General features: G+C 38.5%; 1 protein-coding gene across 4 annotated transcripts in view; it reads left to right on the top strand.

Annotated features, from left to right (window-relative positions):
- Positions 1-1268: 1268 nt before the first annotated feature.
- Positions 1269-22499, top strand: part of LOC131940987 (fibrinogen-like protein 1) — a 169133-nt gene continuing 147902 nt past the window's right edge. Inside the window, exon 1 of one of the 4 annotated variants that reach the window (XM_059299932.1) lies at positions 1269-1338. The gene's annotated coding sequence lies outside the window, so the exon portion shown is untranslated. Of the gene's footprint in view, positions 1488-22499 lie in introns of all 4 variants that reach the window. The other 3 variants (XM_059299933.1, XM_059299931.1, XM_059299930.1) reach the window with 3 other exon arrangements.

The raw sequence follows: 22499 nt of genomic DNA, 5'->3' as shown, positions 1-22499 counted from the left end.
AATGAGCTTTTTATTTTCATTTTTTACTACCTCGTTTGGCGCCCTCTAAGGTGGGCGCACGGTGCTGCCGCCCCACTCGCATTCCCCTAGTTACGCCTCTGTTCCTATCCACGGTTTATATTGTTATTTGCATGTATTGCTGAATCTAGATTTGAATCACGTCATTGTTATATTTCAATATCAGACATTAAAATTTGCCTTGTTTCAACGCTTTAACTAGCTAGTGGTGTAGAAAATAGTTATTGTTAAAACAAAGCTAGACTCTATGCCTACATTTTTTATCATTCGTCACCCGCTTACTCTAATCGAACAGCTAATGTTGAATCATAACATTCTCTGACTAAACAGTTTGTCTTAACAAAATAGATACCTCGCGAATCTTCTGTGCAGAAATGATGAAAAAAAAAATCATTTCTGGGAATTCCGCAACTCAATTCTAGTTCCTACTATATCACATAACCTTGGTTTAAATATGACCCCCACCATAATATGACCCCTACGAGCATCAATCCCCTAACGTCACACCCCTTTTCCTCCGCTAATCCACCCTGTTCTGTTTCTTTTCTCCCCTCTAGAATTGTTACCGCGGGGGTCTTAATCCTGGTAACACGAGAACCATTACAACGCTGTTTAATTTACATTTTAAACACACAACCTCACACAAACTTCCCCGGGCTAAGCTTTGTAACACAAAGACACCCTTGGAAGTCTTATAATATATCACTTAGCGCTTCGAGCCGTGTGCGGCACAAATTTGAGAATCCTCGCTGGGGTTATAGTATATCTTTTAACACCGTGTGTCAAAGATGTGGAACTCTAGATCCTAAAGGTAAATTGGTACTGTGTAGGTACTTCATTTTTTTTTTCTTCCTCTACCAACTACAAGACGGAAAATTTATTTTCACTGGCGGGCAGGTTTCTGAGAAGCTGGCCATATGCTAGGGAGGGGAAAGTAAAGATCGGATTTCCCCCCCCCCCCTCCTCTACACACACACACACACACACACACACACACGCTGTCATGTCACTCGGACTAAACGTGTTCACTATCACGTGACTCCCGTGTCTTAAGAAACAGCTGATTTTCCCAGACTCAGGAGAGTTAATGAACCTTTCGATTAAATACCGACATGTAAGACACATTCATGTTTTCAGCGTACGAGAGTTCTCGTTCCTAAAACTCAACCTAGGACCTACAACCACGGGCTACGCTAGTCGGAGTGAGTGCTTCTATACGCCTCGTGCGCTGAAGACCAAAGTTAGCGGACGAGCGGGGAAACCGCGTGAAGGCTTGCAGTTTTCGGGGTGCCCCTAGCGGCGTTGAGTTTGAAGCGAGAAGTGAGTGTTTCCTTATTCCAGTTTTGGATTATATGTCGCCGATGTTGCTTTTTTTTTCATTTCGTCTGTTTTATCGATTCTATTAAGTAATGGATACGTACTTTAGTTGAATGGATTTTAAAAATTTAAAGACATTGCAGTTCTTTCAAGTAAGTGCTGTTATTTTACTTATTTTTTTAATGTTTTTTTTTTTTACAAATTATTTGACATGTAAAATAATATAAAACAATGGATAAAACAACTATATATTAATCGTCTAGAGATGCAAGTAGGGGTAGACTTGCCCAATTAAAGTTGTTCTGCACTTTTTCTGCTAACTTAATTATAGAAATTATAGGACATAATTAGATGTAAAGATTAGAGGTTGAACTATTGTTCTGTTGCGATTGGATTACAGTTGTGCTAAGGCTAACACTCAGTGTACCGATATTTATCATGGTGACGTAAGGCATCAATGTTCAAAGAAAGTGCCCTGGTGTCTACTAAGCATATTTTACAGACCTTTTTTTTTACAGTGATAAGATATACGTACACACACGTGCACACACAGAAACACACAACACACATATTTTTAAACGCACCTATACAAATAACACTCTCCTTTCTCTCTCTCTCCTTATATAAATATATATATATATATATATATATATATATATATATATATATATATATATATATATATATATATATATATATATATATATAAAGGCCTATATATATATATGTATTTATATGTGTGTGTGTTTATATATAATATACATTTATTTATGTTTCTATAAATATATATGGGTCATATAAATAGGCCAAATATATATGTGCGTGTGTGTATATACATATAAATTATATTTGCCAGGATATAGGCCACATTTATATATATATATATATATATATATATATATATATATATATATATATATATATATATATATATATATATATATATATATATATATATATATCAGACAGTAAAAGTCCTCAAGATAAAGTATTAATGAAAAGATAATAAAAGCTGTTGTGGAACGGAACTGTGTTACTGTGTTAGTCCACATAAGGTCTAGACAAGAACTCGAGCGCTGGAATCGAGAATCCACACTGGGATTGTTATTCGACCGCTAGAGACTGCTTTTCCGTGGTATAGGCGGTGGAGTGGGGGTGGTGGAGGGGGGCGGGAGGTTGAAAGGGGAGAAGAATTAATGTACAGTAGTGTTTAGATGATCTGAATTGTTTCGCCCGTCCCGTCCCGCATCCGGGGAAAGGTCTTTCATTGTTAGGCACGTTCCTCTCTAATAGTGATGGAGGGGTTGGGTTGGGTTCAGGAAAGGGAGGTCATACATCACTGTCGGAGTTGGGTAACTTGGGAATGTTGCGGCATCGGGGTTTGTAATCCGGGGAGATAACTATAGTGAAAACGGATATTTACTTTTTATACCATAAAAAATATTGTGTTTGAAGCTGGGTTATGTTTATGATAATTTAATCCATGATGCAGATAAGGAGGATTAACACGTGTGCGAATGTAAGACATTACGTAATTGTTAATTCTCGAAAAGAAAGTTTTAAAAAAAAATCAACTTTTAAACTGTTTACGTTTATCTTGATAAACTCCCGGCCTCGGAGGTGAGCCGAAGCCCCGCTTAACTCCCCTTTCACGCACTATCGTAACTCACAAACCCTAGATAACAAACAGATTTAAAATAAACTCACCTATTAAAGCTACCAGCCCCCATCTATCTCTAACCCACCTCGACCTTACCTCTGATATAATCTTTACAAACCGGTTCCAGCAAAGCCGGTAACGTAATCTAATTTATCCCCCCCCCCCGCCCCCCCCCCCCCCCCTCCCCCCATCGGAACAAGATGACGTCGATTTCAGTCAGCGGGAGATTTAATTCAACTGCAACGTAGACAATTTGTCCCTACCTTAGAAAGAGCAGTTCTTCTTGGTAGCTAGATAAAGCTACCTCAGCTGAGGTAAGAAAGAAGGAACATACCAAGTTATCTCAGTTAAGGAAGAAGGCACATACCGAGTTATCTCAGTTAAGAAAGAAGGCACATACCGAGTTATCTCAGTTAAGAAAGAAGGCACATACCGAGTTATCTCAGTTAAGGAAGAAGGCACATACCGAGTTATCTCAGTTAAGGAAGAAGGCACATACCGAGTTATCTCAGTTAATGAAGAAGGCACATACCAAGTTATCTCAGTTAAGGAAGAAGGCACATACCAAGTTATCTCAGTTAAGGAAGAAGGCACATACCAAGTTATCTCAGTTAAGGAAGAAGGCACATACCGAGTTATCTCAGTTAAGGAAGAAGGCACATACCAAGTTATCTCAGTTAAGGAAGAAGGCACATACCGAGTTATCTCAGTTAAGGAAGAAGGCACATACCGAGTTATCTCAGTTAAGGAAGAAGGCACATACCGAGTTATCTCAGTTAAGGAAGAAGGAACATACCAAGTTATCTCAGTTAAGGAAGAAGGAACATACCAAGTTATCTCAGTTAAGGAAGAAGGCACATACTGAGTTATCTCAGTCAATGAAGAAGGCACATACTGAGTTATCTCAGTTAAGGAAGAAGACACATACCGAATTATCTCAGTTATGTTAAGGAAGATCTCATGAGCGACCAAAGCTTTCATGAAAGAAAGTAAATAAGTTTTAACTCCTTTTCTGTGATTGAATATTGTAATCTATCGAGTGATTTAAATTTGTTATCTCCCTTTAGTTTCGAACCTTTTAAATTAATTTTTAATGACTAATTAAACTTCTTATTTAATAAAAAGTAGATACATTTGCATTGTCATCGAAGTGGAACGTGCCTGGAAAGGTTGAACGAAATCGCTGCATTAGAAGTGGTTCAACATTGAGTTACAAGATTTGCCACAAACCCACAAACAATCAAACAAACAAACAAACAAATAAACAGATGTTGCGAACTAATTTAAAGCTTGTAAAAAAACAACTTCAGCACACGAATGTAAAAGTAAAGTAAAGAATCCTTTTTAGAGATAGCGATGAAGTAGAGTTCCAGTGGCGTTGGCAGGGGGGTTAGGGGGGGTCATAACCCCCCCCCCCATAGACCCCTCGGTATATATATATATAAAGTATGAGGGAGGGGGGTGCAAATCGAAAGTTTGAGGAGGGGTGCAAATCTAAATTTTGAGGGGGGGGGGTGTGCAAATCGAAAGTTCGAACTCGAGACTTTAAGGTTAGCAGTTTAGCGCTCTACTGCTAGGCCACGCAGTCCCAATCAGCACAAAATATTCTATATACATATATATATATATATATATATATATATATATATATATATATATATATATATATATATATATATATATATATATATATATATATATATATATATATATATATATATATATATATATATATATATATATATATATATATATATATATATATATATATATATATATATATCGCAGACGCGTATAGATTGGTGACTATATAATAGTATGACACATGGATTCACATGAATCTTAATCTTGCAAGTTTTTTTTATATAAAGGGCAATAATGATAAGTTTTCACCCATTTTGTCACTCTGTACAACTTTACGTTCTTTCTGGTGCCAAAAAAATATTACAACGAGATCTAAATGACCTTGGAGCGCTCAACATTGCGGACGTGCATACGTAGACCGCAGATAGCAAACACACTCTCAGCACATTAGCAGACACACTTGACACCCCCCCCCCCCGCGCTACACACCAGAGTCTGACCGACCGTCCACATTGACACTCCCCCCCCCCCCCCCCCACACACACACCATAGCTACACACCAGCCGAATCTGACCGACCGGACGCTGGTTAAGGCTAATTAACGCCACCTGACATCTGGCCCCCCTGCAGGTTATACCAACATAGGTCAAGTGGCCAGAGCAATTTTTTGACCCTAGAGCCAAGGAGCGAGTACTCTAGTCATAACTCATGGCGCAGATATTTGGCTTCACATCCCCATCTTTATCTGGCAAGTGTTTTTTATCATAGGAAAAAAAAAAAAAAAAAACGTTTCAACGAAAATGCTACATAATTGAAAAAAATAAATAAATACAAATCTTGCTCTTAGTTCATCTGAAACTGTGCATCAAATTCTTCACTTATTAAAGTTAATGTTTAGTAAAGTCTCGTGGTTTGAATCAACCAATTGAACTTTGTACATGTGTGTATATTTAGCATAACCCCACTTAAAACTTAAACTTTGCTCAATTGATTAAAAAAATATTTCTTAGCAATTTAATATGACTAATAATACGAAAGTCAATATGACATAACTACTATAAATCAAAGGCTAGAATTTTTTTTACTGCTAAAAATAGAAAGTTGTGTGAATTGGACGTGAATTGCAATAATAATTGCCTCTATACATCGATGATTTTTATTCATCAATTTGTATTCCGTTTGTGTTGGGTTGGTATAATTTCTAATTCATCAAATATCCCATTCATACTTAATGAATATCAAATTCTTATATACATTTTCTGTTTGTTTTAGATGAATATCCCATTTATACACCAAGTTTAATTCAATTTATGCCCCATAAATATTCCTACGTGTTTTCTTATTACCCTTAAAAATGTCCATTTATACTTCATAAACATAGTTTGTAAGTGTCCACTAGATTCAATGACCTATCAACAAAAAATTGCTTCCATTTATGCTGAAGGTACATGGATTGTATCCATCAAACACGCGTCCAATAAGTCTCGATAACCAATCCATAAAAATGCTTTCATCTATGCGCAGTGCTCATCAATTTTATCCATCAAACATGGATCCACTTAACCTCGAATACCAATCCATAAATATGCTTCCATCAATGCGCAATGCTCATCCATGTTTTCCATCAAACATGGGTCCACTTAGCCTCGAATACCAATCCATAAAAATGCTTCCATCAATGCGCAATGCACATCCCTTTTATCCATCAAAGTCGTGTCCATCTTCAATAATCGTTTATCACCCCCCCCCTTTTTTTCCCCACCCCCGGGCAATGGAATCCCAGCACAGACACGGCAGCTTCGTCGACCCGTGCGTGCCACCGCCACGCTCCATTAGCCCAGGTCACGCTACAAATACCTCCCCCCCACCCCCCCCACAACACGACCCATGATCTAAAGGGATCTGACATTTAGCAGATCCCCTGGCGTTTTTTTTTTGAGTCCCTAACAATACTCACGCGCGTCCAATGCTACTCACGGTGAATGTAGGTCAAGGGTCAGCTCGATATGCTTGAAAGGCGTGCGAGGTGTGACCTTGGCATTCGAGAAATGACCACCGGCATCAAGTTGGAATAACGGTATTTGACCTTAGCATTCAAGAACTGACCAAAGGTATCAAGTATGGAAAATGATACTTGACCTTTGTATTAGAGAACTGGCCATTGAAATCAAGTAGGGTTAACTATAGTCGACCTTGGCATTAAAGAACTGACCATTGGCTTTAAGTACGACTAACCATAGCTGGCCTTGATATTAAGTAGGAATAACGGTATTTGCCAAGAAACATCTGGCGACGGTACTTTTACGGTGAGACTTTAAAGAGGGTTTACACATTGAGAAAATGACAGGACTCTGGAGATCTTTGGTTGTTGGCCCATACCCCAGCAGGACAGAGGATTGGAGATCTTTGGTTGGCGGCCCATACCCCAGCAGGACAGAGGATTGGAGATCTTTGGTTGGCGGCCCATACCCCAGCAGGACAGAGTACTCGTCTCTGAGATATTTGGTTGGCGACCCATACCCCAGCAGGATAGAGTACTCGTCTCTGAGATATTTGGTTGGCGACCCATACCTTAGCAGGATAGAGTACTCGTCTCTGAGATATTTGGTTGGCGACCCATACCCCAGCAGGATAGAGTACTCGTCTCTGAGATATTTGGTTGGCGACCCATACCCCAGCAGGATAGAGTACTCGTCTCTGAGATATTTGGTTGGCGGCCTAGATGACAGATGTTTCTGAAGATCTTTGGTAGGCGGTTCAAACCCCAACATAGGGGGGGGGGGGGGTGGGGGGTTGTGGAGGGGTTGGGGGACGACGGGCAGTGATCATGATAATGTTAAACGATATTTGACCTTGACATTAAAGAGATGACCAATAGCATGAATTGAACCTAACTTTAAATAAGTGCTGCATCACACTAAGCCCTTTAAATGATTGTTTTGAAAATAACAAGATTAAAAAAATGTCATGTAATTTAAAATGTTCCCTATCTAACCTAGCGGTTAATGGGGCTGTTGACAAAGAGTTCACCTGTTTCTGTGACCTCGGCATATAGTGTGGTCAGCACTATGCTCAGCCGCCTATACTTTCCCTGATTTGCATCATGTATCCATCCTAGCTGGGTGGCCTCATTGACGTCTTACGGACTCGAACCCGAGATCCGACTTTCTGATTAGCAGACATTCGCCCTACCACCAGACCACGCCGTTCCAGTTTTAGGTTAGAATAAATTACAAGTTTAAGCACTGTAACACAGCTTAATACTACTCCCACTGGCTTCAATACTGTAAACTTTTGAAACAAAGTATTCCAGAATTCCGTCTTGCAAAATGATATTTTCATCTTTTATACATTTGTCTTCACAATGACACAACTATGATTAAGTGTGGGAAGAGAAGCCACCCCCCTCTACCCTTTACCGAATAGGGTCGCCCCCCTTTCTCCATAATGGCTCGTGGACATTCTGCGTTTAGTGTGTGGTTAAGGACCCCCTTATGGGTGTCCCCCTCCCCCCCCCCCCCCCAACGGTTATGGAGTCATGGCCGAACGACCGAGTGTGTGGTTTAGGCGTCCCCTTGTACTATGTTTCAAAAATACAAGGGGGGAAGGGTCCAAAATCAAAAAAAAAAAATGTCGACGTTTTAACGGATGAACCCCCTACCCTCACACATGCCCCTCCCTCCCCCTCACACCTCCCACCAATCCAGTTCCTCCTAGTTCCCATTATATCAACAACTGACCTAATGTGTACACCACTACTCCCAATTTAGAACAACTCACAAATCAGACAGAGTTAAATCCCCTTTCTATTGACCTACCGTAGTCATTGTAAAAAACAACAAAGCTACGTGTTTATTTTAATGTACTATCACACTTGAATAAAAATGTCCTCAAATTTGTTATTGATAGTAAATAGTAAGATAGTTAATGCAATGCTTTTAGTCTTATGAGTTGAGACAATAAACGTCAAAAATCTTAACTTCAGGAAACAAATACATATACGTTTCAATTAATATTTCTGACGAAAACACAAGATCAAAACTTCATTTATATATTTAAATGTTTTTTTACTAGGCTATTTTTTTAAACACTTTTTTGTCGTTTTGTTAAATTTTGTGATTGAAAAATTAATTATACAATCATAAAAATCTATATAATAAATAACAGCGTATTGCTAACCCACTGTTTCCTGCCCGCCCTATTCCCCTCCCCACCCCACACGTATTCTCTTCACCCCCTCCCCGCCCCCACTCACCAAGACCTGCTTTTTTATCCCAGAAATAATTTGTCTAAAACTCCATTGTTTTCAACGCATTGGGTCTCGCGACAAATTGGGAATTCCCGTTCGCTTGAATTAGCTCACGTGCTGTAAAGGCGAATCCCCGACTATTTTTTTCCCTCTTTCTCCGTGCTTTTCTTAGATTTCCCTCACCCTCCCTCCCCCTTCTGTAGCACCGCCTTACCCATTATAATACACAGAGGTCGCATGGGGTTTCGGCTGTTATGCTGGTCGGACGACGGGTGGGGGGGGGGGGGTTGGGGAAATTTTTTTTTTTTGTGAGTTCGAGTTAGGGAGGGGGTGTGGCAATTAAAAGTAAAATTTTATGGTTTTTTCTCTTTGTTCACAACCAGGCATAAAACAGTTTTTCTTTGTTGATAGGGGAAAAATCGAAACACTCAAACTTTGTGTTAGTGTTTTCGTTTGGGAGTCTGAAAAAAACAACAACCCCAAACTAAATCGATCTAATGTCCTTCAGGGGGTATTTCCGAAGAGAGAATAATTACATCGTTATTTTCTTAACCTGTGATTATTTCCTTAATCTGTAACAAAAGCTATTATTCCAAAAGCTTTAAAATGAGGCATAATAGTTTATTAATAGTTATAAAAATTACGTTTAGAATTGTATAGAAATAGAGGGGGAACATTTACAATGTAAACTTGGAAAAACGTGCCTTATTTCTTTCTATAATTATTATATTTATTTTATACTTCTTATATTGCAAATATATATATAGTTCAAAGTTCAAACATCGCATTTTTCATTACACAATTAAACGCTTTAGAATAACTACAGGTTATAAACGTTATTTTTTCAAATAAAATAAACTTTTGTTTATGAAAGTAGTTCCAAAAAATAAGTTATAGTTTTCATAAATGTGAATTCGGCATAACACAGATATTTACAGAGGACAGATAACTCCGTTGATTAGGGCTAATATAGCAGACAAATCCAAAGCATAGAACACTCCCTTTGACAGACATTGGAGAACAGAAAACTAAATAGGATAAACAAATCTATAGGACAGACAATAGATGACAGAAAACATAGGAAAGACAACTCCATAGGACAGACAGTGGAGGACAGAAAATTTCCTTAAAATAAATAATAGAAGACAAACAACTCTTTAGGACAGACAAAACTATAAGACAGACAATTACATAGGACAGACAAAGCCATAAAAAAGACAATTTCAAAGGGCAGACCGAAAGAACAGATAACTCTTTAAGACAGTCAACATAAGTCAGACAATTCTATAGCACTGACATTTCCAAAGGGTAGACAAGTCTATAGGACATACATCAGATGAATGGCAATTCCTTAAGACAGGCAACAAAGGATATACACTATCAAAGGACAGACAAAAAAATGACAAACAATTTCATATGGCAGATAACTCATTTGGTCAAACAATTTCATAGGACAGATAACTCCATAGCACAAACAATTTCATAGCACAGAAAAATCCACAGGACAAACAATTTCATAGGGCGGATAACTCCATAGGACAAACAATTTTATAGGACAGATAACTCCATAGGACAAACAATTTTATAGGACAGAACAGATAACTCCATAGGACAAACAATTTTATAGGACAGAACAGATAACTCCATAGGACAAACAATTTTATAGGACAGAACAGATAACTCCATAGGACAAACAATTTTATAGGACAGAACAGATAACTCCATAGGACAAACAATTTTATAAGACAGAACAGATAACTCCATAGGACAAACAATTTTATAGGACAGATAACTCCATAGGACAAACAATTTTATAGGACAGATAACTCCATAGGACAAACAATTTTATAGGACAGATAACTCCATAGGACAAACAATTTTATAGGACAGATAACTCCATAGGACAAACAATTTTATAGGACAGATAAGTCCATAGGACAAACAATTTTATAGGACAGATAACTCCATAGGACAAACAATTTTATAGGACAGATAACTCAATAGGACAAACAATTTTATAGGACAGATAACTCCATAGGACAAACAATTTTATAGGACAGATAACTCCATAGGACAAACAATTTTATAGGACAGATAACTCCATAGGACAATATTATAGGACAGATAACTCCATAGGACAAACAATTTTATAGGACAGATAACTCCATAGGACAATATTATAGGACAGATAACTCCATAGGACAAACAATTTTATAGGACAGATAACTCCATAGGACAAACAATTTTATAGGACAGATAACTCCATAGGACAAACAATTTTATAGGACAGATAACTCCATAGGACAATATTATAGGACAGATAACTCCATAGGACAAACAATTTTATAGGACAGATAACTCCATAGGACAAACAATTTTATAGGACAGATAACTCAATAGGACAAACAATTTTATAGGACAGATAACTCCATAGGACAAACAATTTTATAGGACAGATAACTCCATAGGACAAACAATTTTATAGGACAGATAACTCCATAGGACAATATTATAGGACAGATAACTCCATAGGACAAACAATTTTATAGGACAGATAACTCCATAGGACAAACAATTTTATAGGACAGATAACTCCATAGGACAAACAATTTTATAGGACAGATAACTCCATAGGACAAACAATTTTATAGGACAGATAACTCCATAGGACAAACAATTTTATAGGACAGATAACTCCATAGGACAATTTTATAGGACAGATAACTCCATAGGACAAACAATTTTATAGGACAGATAACTCCATAGGACAAACAATTTTATAGGACAGATAACTCCATAGGACAAACAATTTTATAGGACAGATAACTCAATAGGACAAACAATTTTATAGGACAGATAACTCCATAGGACAAACAATTTTATAGGACAGATAACTCCATAGGACAAACAATTTTATAGGACAGATAACTCCATAGGACAAACAATTTTATAGGACAGATAACTCCATAGGACAAACAATTTTATAGGACAGATAACTCCATAGGACAAACAATTTTATAGGACAGATAACTCCATAGGACAATATTATAGGACAGATAACTCCATAGGACAAACAATTTTATAGGACAGATAACTCCATAGGACAATATTATAGGACAGATAACTCCATAGGACAAACAATTTTATAGGACAGATAACTCCATAGGACAAACAATTTTATAGGACAGATAACTCAATAGGACAAACAATTTTATAGTACAGATTACTCCATAGGACAAACAATTTTATAGGACAGATAACTCCATAGGACAAACAATTTTATAGGACAGATAAGTCCATAGGACAAACAATTTTATAGGACAGATAACTCCATAGGACAAACAATTTTATAGGACAGATAACTCCATAGGACAAACAATTTTATAGGACAGATAACTCCATAGGACAATATTATAGGACAGATAACTCCATAGGACAAACAATTTTATAGGACAGATAAGTCCATAGGACAAACAATTTTATAGGACAGATAACTCCATAGGACAAACAATTTTATAGGACAGATAACTCCATAGGACAAACAATTTTATAGGACAGATAACTCCATAGGACAATATTATAGGACAGATAACTCAATAGGACAAACAATTTTATAGGACAGATAACTCCATAGGACAATATTATAGGACAGATAACTCCATAGGACAAACAATTTTATAGGACAGATAACTCCATAGGACAATTTTATAGGACAGATAACTCCATAGGACAAACAATTTTATAGGACAGATAACTCCATAGGACAATTTTATAGGACAGATAACTCCATAGGACAAACAATTTTATAGGACAGATAACTCCATAGGACAAACAATTTTATAGGACAGATAACTCCATAGGACAAACAATTTTATAGGACAGATAACTCCATAGGACAAACAATTTTATAGGATAGATAACTCCATAGGACAAACAATTTTATAGGACAGATAACTCCATAGGACAATTTTATAGGACAGATAACTCCATAGGACAAACAATTTTATAGGACAGATAACTCCATAGGACAAACAATTTTATAGGACAGATAACTCCATAGGACAATTTTATAGGACAGATAACTCCATAGGACAAACAATTTTATAGGACAGATAACTCCATAGGACAAACAATTTTATAGGACAGATAACTCCATAGGACAAACAATTTTATAGGACAGATAACTCCATAGGACAAACACTTTTATAGAACAGATAACTCCATAGGACAAACAATTTTATAGGACAGATAACTCCATAGGACAAACAATTTTATAGGACAGATAACTCCATAGGACAAACAATTTTATAGAACAGATAACTCCATAGGACAAACAATTTTATAGAACAGATAACTCCACAGGACAAACAATTTTATAGGACAGATAACTCCACAGGACAAACAATTTTATAGGACAGATAACTCCATATGACATACAACTAGATTGCTCAGCGCACTACACACATTCTGTACAACAACAAACACACATAACAACCCATCCCCCTACCCCCCAGCCCATCCCAAACCCCCAGTTCTTGAATGTAGACTCACTGTAACTTAATATTTTCCAAACAGAAGATATAAAATCCATCTGCATTATAAAAAAACACACCCTCATTTTTATATCTAGTAATTGGGCAATAACTTTAGACTTTTTTTGTTTTAAGGGTTATCTCTCATTTCGCACGTTTATAAAATAAAAATAAAAAACAAACACATATTTCGACTTCAAACACGTCCCGTTTTAAATTTTAAAACCGAACCCAAATCCTGATAGCAGACGATAAAAACAACAATAATTCGGACAGACATGTTTCTTTGTCGTCTGTTCCTTCTCTGCCTCATTGCTTCTCGTTCATCCATCCTATGCCCACCCCCCACCCCACCCCTCCCCTTCCCCCTCTGTTTCACGATTACCCATGCCTTCTTTTCCCCCTTAGCACAACAAAACACAACCATCTCCCAACGCTCAAGTTCAGACTTTGTTTATTCATGAAATTGATAACTTAAACAGATATGCATCGTCTCTACATCGTCTCGGCGTTATACGATTCTTATCGCTAGGAATAAAAAAAAAATCAATTCTGTTTATATAAAAAAAAAAAAGTTTTTTTTTTCTTGTTGTTTCATCAACAGTATTTTTAAAGATACAAATGCTACTCGCACCCCATTTGTTTAAAATGGCATTGGAAACGTGGTGCCATTGGCTTAGCGTTGGCGGTCATCGTCTCTGGTTTCTCACAGCCCTCATCAAGATAATTAAAAAACAACAAGGGGGAGAGAACAATGAAAAAAGGGGAGATCACTCTAATAAAAAAATTTAAAACAACTGAAGAACCGGTCCCAAAACAAGGGTTGAGTGTCAAAATGGCTGCGGACAAAGAGAGTAAAATTGGAGTGAAGTTTGGACAGTTTTATTTAGAGAGACAGCTAGTATTCATATGTGCATGTATCTTTTAGTTACTTTTTAGATATCCATCAGATCGATATTTTAAAATCGATGAATGATGCTTTGATTGAATTGGATTCTGCGTTTAGGTCTAGTAGTATTATTTGTATAAATAAAGAATAATGGCCGTAGGGTAGCAAGAGTAGTGTTTGGCGTGGTGTTGGGGGGGGGGGTGATTTATAGGTAAGTAGCATCTGATCTGCACAATTTTGTTTAGTTTTTTTCTTCTTCAAGTTTAAGAGCATCAAAGTATTCAAAGGAATGCCCTTAACGGACCCTAGTTACGCCACTGTGTAATGGTTAGGCGAGAGTAGTGTTTGGGTTAGAATGTGATTATCTTGATGAATATCAACGGCTGTATAGTTCTGTTTGAAGAAGAAGCGCTCTTTACATATTCTAGATATTAGAGTTAACCAAGTGTAATTCTTCATCTACAATGCAGTGTGTAGGCCTACTCTATATTGACATTTTAATTAGGTAAATCTCATGTCTCTAAAAATATTTCCCTCTAACTCCCTCCTCCCATTTCAGTCCTTTTATTTTACTCCCTCCTATTACTTCTCTCTCTCTCCCTCTCTTCTCTCCTCTCCTTCCTATCATTCCTCCCCTCTCCCTCCTCATTACTCCCTACTCTATTCCTTCTCCTTCTCCCAACTGGCAATACATCGTGTGGTTGTATCCAGAAGAACTACGTGGTTGTGTTGCTGTGTGGCCATCTTGTGTGTGGCCTATGTGGCTCTAGAACCGTATAGATATGTGTGTGGCCATCTAGTTGTGAGGCATTATATAATGCCACGCCTCTTGAAATCTCCCCCCCCCCTCCACCAACAAGCATTCTTCAAACAACAACACCACATAACATCTACCCCAGAACCTCGCTTCAGTGGTTTTCGTTTCCAACACACAAAAAAAATGTCCGTACATCTGAGAGGCGAGCCACGCCAAAACAACAATAAACATTTCCCCCAGCTCCTAGCTGTGATCTCTAGGGGGAGCTTGTGTCTGTCACGTGGGTTGTTGCCCCCACCCACCCCCTGCCCCGTCTGGGGGTTTCTGGCAAACGTCTTTATTGTTTAACTTCGCATCTTAATGCTTCACACTTCTACAGAGTAAATTATTTTCCGTTTCTCCGTCGTTCCATTTATCCACAACTCTACTAAACAATCTGTTTTCCCATTTTCTTAGTAACACTTCCCTGTTTCTTTACTTCATCCACTCTTCAAATCTTTCTACATCAACTATCCTAACTTTCCCTCTCACGTACTCTCTCCTAATTTCATCATCCTCTCCTTCCCTTATCCCAAACTACACTTATTCTCCTTAATCTCAATCCCACATTTCTTATCTCCCAACACCCCCCCCCCCACCAAAAATATTCTCTAACCCACCCTTCTTCCGCAACTATCCCAAAATATTCATCCTTATATCCTTAACTCTCGCTTACATTATTGCTCAGGTGACCGGAAAACTGCGCAACGGAAAGCGAAAGTGCGCAAGGGCATTTTTGTTTTCTTAAATCGAGCATTTATAAACATTAATAAAGAGCAACTACATTTACACTGTGACTCTATAAAACATATTTCCACGAAATATGACATAATTACAGTGCATTTACATAATTCGTTTATATTTGCGCATTTTCTGTTTGCGCAGTTTTCCGATTGCGCATTATTCTGTGAACCGCCATTGCTCCTCCCACTGTCTACCCCTCCCCCTCTCCCTAACTCTCTAGCCGATCCACCCTCCCGCCTGTCCCCTCACCTCTTTCAACTGTTAGCTCCAACGTTCCGTCTCTGGTACACACCAGACATAAACACCCCACCCCACCGCCGTGTCACCACCCCTTTCTTTGAGCCTATCAAGTGTCGGGTGACATACACTAATGATGTAATCGTCATTTTATTCTTAATTCGTGCAAGGAACCATATCACCCAAACCCTCTGCCTGCATGTAAAACACCAACCATTCTTTCTTCTTTAAGAACTGTCTTTCTTCAACGAACCGTCATCTCCCTGTCCGTAATAACTTTTCTGTCTTTTTCTTATAGATTAAATGCACAGAATTATACCCCCCCCCCCTCCTCACAATTCTGTAAAAAAAATTAACTCTTCTTCCTTCTTTAAGAACCATCTTTCTGCAAAGAACCGTCATCCCCCTATCCTTAATAACTAATCTGTCCTTTTCTTCTAGATTAGCGCAAAAAAAAAAAAAAAACTATCATCCCCTCACCATTGTGTAAGAAAATAAAACGTCTTCCTCCGTAAGAACTATGCAAAGAAGCATCATACCCTCTTCGTATTAACAAACCCTGTCTTTTCTTGTAGTTTAGCGCAAAGAACAATTACCCCCCCCCCCCCCCCATTACAATTCTGTAAACAATAGAACTCTTCCTCCTTTAAGAACCATCTTCCTCGTGTCCGCATTGACTAACCTGCCTTTTTTGCTATATCATTGCAACGGATACCCCCCCCCCCCTTCCCACCTTTCTGTAAAAACAAAAAGAGTACTTCTTCATCCTTTAAGAACTATCTTCTTGCAAAACACCATACTCCCCTATCCGTATTAACTAACCTGTCTTTTTTCTTCTAGATTCATGCAAAGAACAACCCTCCCCCCACCCCCACCCTCACACTCCACCCTAACCCACTTCTGTAAGAAACTTAAATTGCAAAGGCAAATCAACTTTTCTTCGTATTAACTAACTAGTCTTTATTCTTCTAGAATAGTTATAAGAACTATCCCCCCCCCAAAAAAAAATAAAAATAAACTAACTCTTCATCTTCCTTTAAGAACTATCTTTCTGCAAGGAGCCATCACCCCTTGTCTCTTTTCCCCGAGATCAGTACAGAACTACCCCTCCCCCCTCCCCTCTGCGCCTGTCCGTATTACGTCTGTTTGTGTGAGCAACTAAGTGGACACTGTTGTGTTTAGGGAGAGGCCTCCCGGTGTTTGGTTAGATATGTCACTCACGTTTCGGGTGTGCACTGCATGCTGTGAGCTAACCGTTTTTTTTTATTGTCTCTCACCTACAAAACGTCGGTGCAATGAGGTCCTTGAGTTCATGTCGTTGAGACTTTCAGGACGATATATATATATATATATATATATTTATTTATTTATGGATGCCTAGATATATATCCCTTGTCATGGACCGTTCCGGATTCATACATTTCAATGTCTACCCATCAAACTCACAGACACACACAACACACACACCACAAACACAATATTGCTTCTGTATGAGACTTCAATCTCATTATTAAAGTATAGCTCATTAGTTGTTCCAAATATCACTGGAAATTAATTAAAATTTAATCTACTAATATTAAACATAGGAGTTGTGAAGAAAGTGGTTAATTCTTAAATATATGGACGTCGTTTTATTAAGCATGGGTGTATTTTATTCATACGTCAGGTAGTGATCCTAGTTCTCATTATAGAAAACGATAAGTACGTTTACTTTATTTGCTGTAAAATATTAATGCAGTTCCTGTACAAAAAGAATTTTATGTTAAATACAGTATTTAGGCTGTATAAAATGGGATCCTTTATGTTGTTTTAATACGTCTTTAATTTCAGACTGTATTTTTTTTACATTTATTTGTACATTTTGATTAAATCTAAAAACTGTATATTATAAAAGAAGAAAAAAATAAGGCAGTTTTCTATTTACAAATACGCTTAGACATAATCACAATGTCGAAAACTAAACTACCTTTCAATTAAACCTCATTACAGTTCCTACCCCGCCTGACTAATTACCACTCCCTATTAACCACACCATAATTTAATGCGTCAATTATGATCCACCATGCATCCCCTACACCTGCCTCCCCCCCCCCATCTAAACGTGAGTACACACCACCGGCTCACCTAGCTACAGTCTCACCTTCTGGGGTCCAATCACGCCAACTCACGTGAGAACTAATCACTCCTGGCACAACAATAGGCGCTGACGTCGCCGTTATCAGGCGGACTATTTGGGCTGGGAGCGCGGAGTGATATGCCAGCAGAAACTGTATGTAACCTGCACTGTCTGCTGTGAGAAGGTGGTGTGTGTGTGTGGGGGGGGGGGTGTGATGAGTTGGGTGGTTCTAAAACGGTTAAGAACGGGATGGGGTGGGGATCACAGAACTCAGTGCAAATATATTGAAACATTGAGAGTTAAAGACTGTTTTGTTGAAAGTAGTGTTGACTCTAAAACTTAACTACACCATTTTCTAACAATGGTCTTAATCCTCCCTTTTAAAACAAGGGACGGAGTGGCCTAGCGCTAGGCCACTCCGTTAGACCCGTTAGTCTAATGCTCGAATCCGGGTTCAATTCAGTAGACCGTCCCTGAGTCCACCCAACTCTGATGGGTACCCAGCTCATGATAGTGAAAGTAAAGGTGGCTGGGCATAGTGCTGACAACACTATCTCTTCATATGCCGAGGTCACAGAAACAGGTGAACTCTACTTCACTTGCCCCATAGACCGTCCGGTTAGGAAGGAGAAACTGTACTTTTTTTAAAACAAGATCACAGGGGATATATATTTTTAATACGCTACTGTAACTCAAAGCGTCGGGACATAGTGCTGACCACACTATCCCTTTCATATACCGAGATCACAGAAACAGGTGAACATCGCGGGTGTCCAGATTCGAAAGGCAACTTTGCTTTTTTTTTATAACTCTAACCCAAACATTTAAAAACCTTAACTCGATTAAGCCACCGGCGTTAAAGCATCATTTGATGCGATACTGTAAGCCAGTCCTTAGACCTAACCCTGATCCTAACTTACCTTAACAATCATAGAAGCGTAGCGTAAACATATCATTTGATATGATGTTCGATTAACTTCTAGCCGTTTTTAAATGGTACCGCACACTTGGGTAAGGAGGGATCATATTTGCGTAGTGCCTCCATGTTTAGAATATCCTCGGACCCCTGCGTGTTATTTTGACAGGGAGTTGCTAAGGGCCCCCATGTATAGCTTATAATAAGACCCCTGTATTATTTATACAGGGTGCTCTGAGTGTAACTTATCCGGGGCCCTTGTGACACGGTCTTTTTTTCAATGTATGATGATATTTAGATTTGGGGTCCCTAAAATGCAAAGGCTAAACCCATCTGTCAAACTTTGAGAACCACTGTTGTTATTGTGTGTAGATTTGTGCACCATCAAAGTGCTGGTTCCATTAGGGCTAACCCCACTGTTCAACTTTGAGAACCACTATTATTGTTATGTGTAGACGTGTACAGTATCAGAAAAAAGTGCTGGTTCCATAAGAGCTAAACCCCACTGTCCAACTTTGAGAACCACTGTTTTTGTTATGTGTAGACTTATGCGCCATCAGAAGAAAGCGCTTGTTCCATAAGAGCTAAACCACACTGTCCAAGTTTGAGAACCACTGTTATTGTTATGTGTAGTCGTGTACAGTATCAGAAGAAAGTGCTGGTTCCATTAGGGCTAAACCCCACTGTCCAACTTTGAGAACCACTGTTATTGTTATGTGTAGTCGTGTACAGTATCAGAAGAAAGTGCTGGTTCCATTAGGGCTAAACCCCACTGTCCAACTTTGAGAACCACTGTTATTGTTATGTGTAGACGTGTACACTATCAGAAGAAAGTGCTGGTTCCATTAGGGCTAAACCCTGGCACACGTCGTCTGCAGCCAGAATGTAACGTCTGCTAAAGGCTTCGGCATCACAACACATGTGGCTAATGTTACTCAATGCTACGAGACGTATGCGGCGTAGATGATCAAAGGGTTCTCAAGTTGCTTGATTCGGCGGACGAATAAATGTGTGTTTTATGGTTCGTTTGTTCACAATGTAGTCATTTATTATGTAATTAAATGATGCAGCGTCTATGGTTGGTGAGCGTGTTTCTTTCATATATTTTTTTTCGGAGGGGGGGGGGGGGGCATTGAAATTCTCGGAAGGGGGGTGGGGGGGGGGGGTCGGACAAAAATTTAAAGATTTCCGTCCGGGGTGGGGGGGGGGTGGGATCGGCGGACAATGTTTTCTATTCCCCGAAGAGATGCCTGGAAGAAACACTGTTGGTGAGTTCTTAAATGGGTAGCCTCAAAGTACGAACAATGCAGGGTTATCAAATGATTTATTTTGGCGTACGATGAATTCAAAGTCTATGGTGTAAAGACTGTCGAATTGCTTGGCTCGACATACGAACATTTGTAGCGGGTAAGTAATTGTACTCAGAATCAAGTTGTCTTTAAGTAATATCTTTGCGCCATTTATTATTCGAGGGCTCTTAATTGTATTGTCTCGACAAAAAGAAACAACAAAAAAAAAAACAACAAACAAAAACCGTTGGCTAAAGAAAGAAGATGTAATTTGTCTTGTGGTGCATTGAGTGTGACATTGTGTATCATATTACAACTAGCCCTGTATCCTGCACCAGATTTGTATGTGTCGGTAAAGTCGTTTGTTTGTTAGTGTGGGGAAGATACTCTAACGTTGTAATGTTTTTAATTAGGAATACAAATTAGCAGTGGCGTCGCTCAGTAGATATAGAAAGGGGGAGGGGTTACTTGTTTGCTAATGGGACGGCGTGGTCGATTAGTAGAGCATACGACTGCTAACCCGAAAGTCGTGAGTTCGAATTCGGTTTCAATTCTGTAAACGTCCATGAGTCCACCCAGCTCTGTGGGTATGGGTACCTAACTCACGTTAGGGGAAAGTAAAGACGGCTTGACATAGTGCTGACCACACTATCTCTTCATATGCCGGGGTCACAGAAACAGGTGAACTCAACTTGCCCCATAGACCGCCAGGTTTGACAAGGAACTTAACTTTTTACTTTATTTCTTGTCTGTACAAGACTCTCTGGTTTCAGAATTGTCTTGGTGTGGGAGTGGCTAGGGTTAAGGTTAATGAATGCATGACTGAATTCAGGGTAGTGTACGCTTAGGATTTGTACTGTAGTAAACATGCGTTTAGATTAAAGGCTAAGATAAGGTTAAGTTATTAGTGTTACGGCTATCATTTGTGAAAGGGTTCAGGTTAAAACTAGTGCTAATGGATATCCTGAGCAGGACTAGGGTGAAGAAACTAAAATTTTACAGAATTCTGCAGTCTTTTTAAACAAAATATATCATTTACCGCTGAAAATAACAAAATAGATAATAAAAATAACGAGTTCACCCGAAGACAGAGTTAAAAATAATCCTTGCAATGTTTCGTGAAATCTTATTCGTTTCTGTTAAGTGTAAACCAAATTGGATTATGGTTATAAAAACTTTAATTATCGGGGTAAGGAAAAGAGAAAAGAAAATTTCTATGTGAGGGTTAGTAGAGTGTCAAGATTTTTTTTTTCAAGTAGGGTACAGTGACCCAAATGGGACGGAGTTGCTTAGCGGTAGAGAGCCAGACTGCTAACCCGTAAGTCTCGAGTTCGAATATATGGTTCAAGTCAGTAGATCGTCCTTGAGTTCACCCAGTTGTGATGGGTACCGAACTCATGTAAAGGCGGCTGGGCATAGTGCTGATCACACTATCCAATTAAAAGCCGAGGTTACAGAAACAGGTGAACTCTGCTTCACTTGCCCCATAGACCGTCAGGTTTGGAAGGGGAACTTTACTATTCTTTACTTACATTGAACAAAACTTTGCCAACAGCTCACTAAATGCATGTTTTTGTATGTTGTTTATAGAGATAGATCTACTAGCCATCAGACGGCGTGGGTCTTCTAGTAGAGAAAAATGTAACATGGTTAATGTTGCGTGTTTATTTTTAAAGAGCACACTGAAAAAAAATAAACATCCATCAAAGTAAAAAAAAAAATTAATGTATCAAAAATATTAATTATTTTCTGAATATTGATGTTTTAACTTTCATCCAATGCTCTTCCACACTAAGCTTAAGTTTAAAATGTTATGTTTGGGGGAGGTGGGGGGGATTCATAAATGCCATATATTTTGGTTCTAACCCCCTTTCCTCTCCCCGTCATCTCACATAGTCTCACATCGTCACATATCGTCACACATCGTGACGCATCGTCACAAAAACCACAAAACATAATATTAAAATTAAGGCACACACCGTAAAATTCCCCCTCGCCCCCCCCCCCCCCCCCCGCCCACGCAACAAAATTTAAGTTTTCGTTTTCAACACTGAGTTTATTAATCACTTCTGTGTATTAGATTAAATAACAAATGCATCACTTGACTTAGATACGATAAATCGGTCGTTTGGTATAACCCTAACCCTAGCCA

The sequence above is a fragment of the Physella acuta genome, unplaced genomic scaffold, assembly GCF_028476545.2.
Source record: "Physella acuta isolate Inbredline_101_S28 unplaced genomic scaffold, ASM2847654v3 ptg000338l, whole genome shotgun sequence".
Taxonomy (NCBI): domain Eukaryota; kingdom Metazoa; phylum Mollusca; class Gastropoda; family Physidae; genus Physella; species Physella acuta.
The sequence above is the reverse complement of the archived record's forward strand: the minus strand, read 5'-3'. Positions and strand labels throughout refer to the sequence as shown.